The following is a 3618-nucleotide window of genomic DNA, read 5'->3' on the forward strand; positions in this document are numbered from 1 at the left end:
TGGCGAATGCAATTTAAAATACAAAGTCCCAAAATTCATTCCTGTCGTTTTTCACAATCTGTCAGGTTACGACAGCCATTTGTTTATCAAAAAATTGGGTGGAGAAATAACCTGCATCCCATGCAACGAGGAAAAATACATCAGCTTCTCGAAAAAAATCAAAGTGGGAGAGTACACTGGGAAAGACGGAAAACCCAAAGAAAAAAAAATTGAATTGAGGTTCATCGACAGTTTTAAATTCCTTTCCTTCGGTTTGGATGCTTTGTCAAAAAATTTACAGCCAGAAGAGTTCAAAAACCTCTCAAAATATTTTGAAGGAGAAAAATTCGATTTGCTTCGAAAAAAAGGCGTTTACCCTTACGGTTGGGTGGATGGATTCGATAAATTTCAAGAAACGCAATTGCCTCCAAAAGAAGCGTTTTTCACAGAACTCAACCACAAGGAAATAAGCGACGAAGATTACGTGCATGCGCAAAAGGTTTGGAACGTGTTTCAATGCAAAACGTTCAGAGATAATCGCGATTTGTACAACGTGTCAGACGTTTTGATTCTGGCGGACATCTTTGAAAATTTCAGGGACGTTTGCATTAAAAATTACAAGCTCGACCCAGCCTGGTATTACACGTCTCCCGGGTTGGCTTGGGACGCTTGTTTGAAAATGACAAAAATAAAATTGGAATTGTTGAGCGACCCAGACATGCTTCGAATGATCCAAAAAGGAACCCGTGGAGGGATCAGCATGATCTCCAATCGGCATGGAAAATCGAACAACAAATACATGGGTGACTCGTACGATCCAAGCCAACCATCAAAATTCATTCAATACTTGGACGCCAACAACCTGTACGGATGGGCCATGTGCAAACCTCTTCCCACTCACGGTTTCAAATGGATGTCAGAAGACGAACTGTCCAATTGGCGACATTATCCGTCCATTTTGGAGGTTGATTTGGATTATCCGGAAAGCCTTCACGATGAACACAACGATTATCCGTTGGCCCCTGAGAGAATGAAAATTGGAAAAGTGGATAAGCTCGTTCCAAATTTAAACGACAAAAAAAATTATGTCCTTCACTGTGAAAACCTGAAATTGTATGAACGATTGGGAATGAAAATCTCAAAGGTGCACAGAGGAATAAAATTTGAGCAACGGGATTGGATGAAACCATACATTGACCTCAACACAGAATTGAGAACAAAAGCCAACAGCGAGTTTGAAAAAGAATTTTTCAAGCTGATGAACAATTCGGTGTTTGGAAAAACAATGGAGAACATTGAAAAGCGAGTGGACGTGAGACTGGTGACAGAAAAGGAAAAGGCAATAAAATTGTCACCCAAACCAAATTACGACCGGCACACGATTTTCGACGAAAACTTGATTGCTGTTCACATGAAAAGGATAAAAAATTTTTACAACAAACCAATTTATTTGGGCATGTCCATTTTGGATTTGAGCAAAACCTTAATGTTCAAGTTCCATTATGACTACATCAAAAAAAAATATCCTGGTGACGCAAAGCTGCTGATGACAGACACGGACTCGCTGGTTTATGAAATAAAAACGGACGATTTTTACAAGGACATTGCCGACGATGTGGAAAAAAAATTCGACACGAGCGATTTCAGCAAAATCCATCCAGCCATTCAAAGCGTCGGGTGGGTTTCAAAGTGGGTTTAAACAAAAAGGTCATGGGGATGTTCAAAGACGAAACCGGAGGAAAACAGATTGAAGAGTTTGTCGGTCTCAGGTCAAAACTTTACTCTTACAAAATACATCAAGAAAAACAAGAAAAAAAATGCAAAAAATGCAAGGGGGTGAAAACATATGTCGTCGAAAAATACATCACAAACGACGATTACAAAAAATGCCTCGAAACCAAAAAAGAAAAGATTAACAAAATGAATGTCATCCGATCCCATTTGCATGACGTTTACATGGAGGAGATCAACAAAACCTCTCTCAGCTCCGACGATGACAAAAGAATCATTTTGGATGATGGGATACACACGTTGGCTTATGGTCACCACAAATTTAAAAAAATTGCATAGCCAGAGGCAGAGATCGCAGAGGCAGAGGCAGAGGCAGAGATCGCAGAGGCAGAGACAGAGACAGAGGCAAAAAGGGCAATCGCAGAGATCAGAAAGATAATTGCAGAGAACAAAGAAATCTCAAATAGGTCAAAAATGTTGAACGCAGAGTGCAGAGGGATAATCGAGGAGACCAAAGGATTTTTAAAAAAAGACAAAAAGGTAAGTGACAAAAATGATGAGACAAAAATGATGAGACAAAAATGATGAGACAAAAATGATGAGACAAAAATGATGAGACAAAAATGATGAGACAAAATAAAAAATATGAACAAAATAAAAAAATGAACAAAATGATCAATGTGGAAGGAGTTATTTTGCCGAACGTGGCCTTGACAAATTTTCAATTGATGAAAGCAGCAAAAAAACTAAAAATAAAAAATTTTCGCGGGGAGACATATTGCCAAAAAAACCGAGAAAAAAAGAATGCGGGATTATCAACACGGGGGATTCGAGCACTGGAGGGTTTCATTGGGTGTGCTGGTACAAAGACGGAGACGCAAAGTTCAGCTTTGACTCTTACGCTCAACCCCCTCTCGTCGAGCTCGTCGATTATTTAAAAAGCCCTGTCTTTTACAACAGCGAAAGGGTTCAATTTGGAAACACGTCTTATTGCGGTCACTTGTGTCTTTACGGCTTGAAAAAATGTGAAGAGGGAAACAGCTTTCAAGACGTTGTCAACACCCTTTGGTTATCACTTGCGAATTAAAAAAAATTTTCACCCTTTTAAAAAATGATTGACAAATTCAACAGAAACGAGTTCAGCGTTTATTTAGACAATCTTACATCAGACTCAGCAAACAACGTTTATGTTAAAACGACAAATCTTCACGACGCCGCCACAAAAAATTACGTCGATGTCAGCTCGAGCATGCTCATCAAAACAGATGGAACGAGCACCATCACTGCTGACATGGATTTAAACAACAACAAATTACTCAATGTGAAAGATCCAACCACTTCTCACGACGCAGCAACAAAAGGGTACGTCGACACCAAAGTGGCTTATTCCAATATTTTATACACAGACGTCAACATGACATCACACAAATTGACCAATTTGGCCGAACCCATTTCAGCTTCAGATTCAGCCACAAAAAATTACGTGGACACGCATGCATCAGGCGCTGTGGGAACAACAGACTTGGATTTAAATTCTCACAAACTGATCAATGTGCTCAATCCTTCAAACGCGCAAGACGCTGCGACAAAAAGTTACGTCAACTTGTTGTTGCAAAAATCGAACTTGACCAGTGTCGTTCCAGGATCCAGTTTCACCAGTTTAGGTTTTAAGTCTCAGACGTTGGCAGCGGTAACGACTGCTCCTGTGTTTTCGTTTTCTGGAAAATCTGGAGTGCTGAGAAGATTGTGGCTGGCTTTATACAGCATCTCTGGAACCAATGTTCCTGGTCAAGTTTTTATTCGAATCTTCACAGACGGAGAAATCAATGTGGGAAATTATGCAGAAGTGACTGACGGAATTGGAGTGGATCAAACAGGACTTGCTACCGATTTGCTTTTTTCCCGTCT

The sequence above is a fragment of the Hydra viridissima genome, unplaced genomic scaffold (assembly GCF_058129835.1).
Source record: "Hydra viridissima isolate aposymbiotic clone 2 unplaced genomic scaffold, HvirCarnegie_v1 scaffold_7, whole genome shotgun sequence".
In the NCBI taxonomy this organism is placed as follows: domain Eukaryota; kingdom Metazoa; phylum Cnidaria; class Hydrozoa; order Anthoathecata; family Hydridae; genus Hydra; species Hydra viridissima.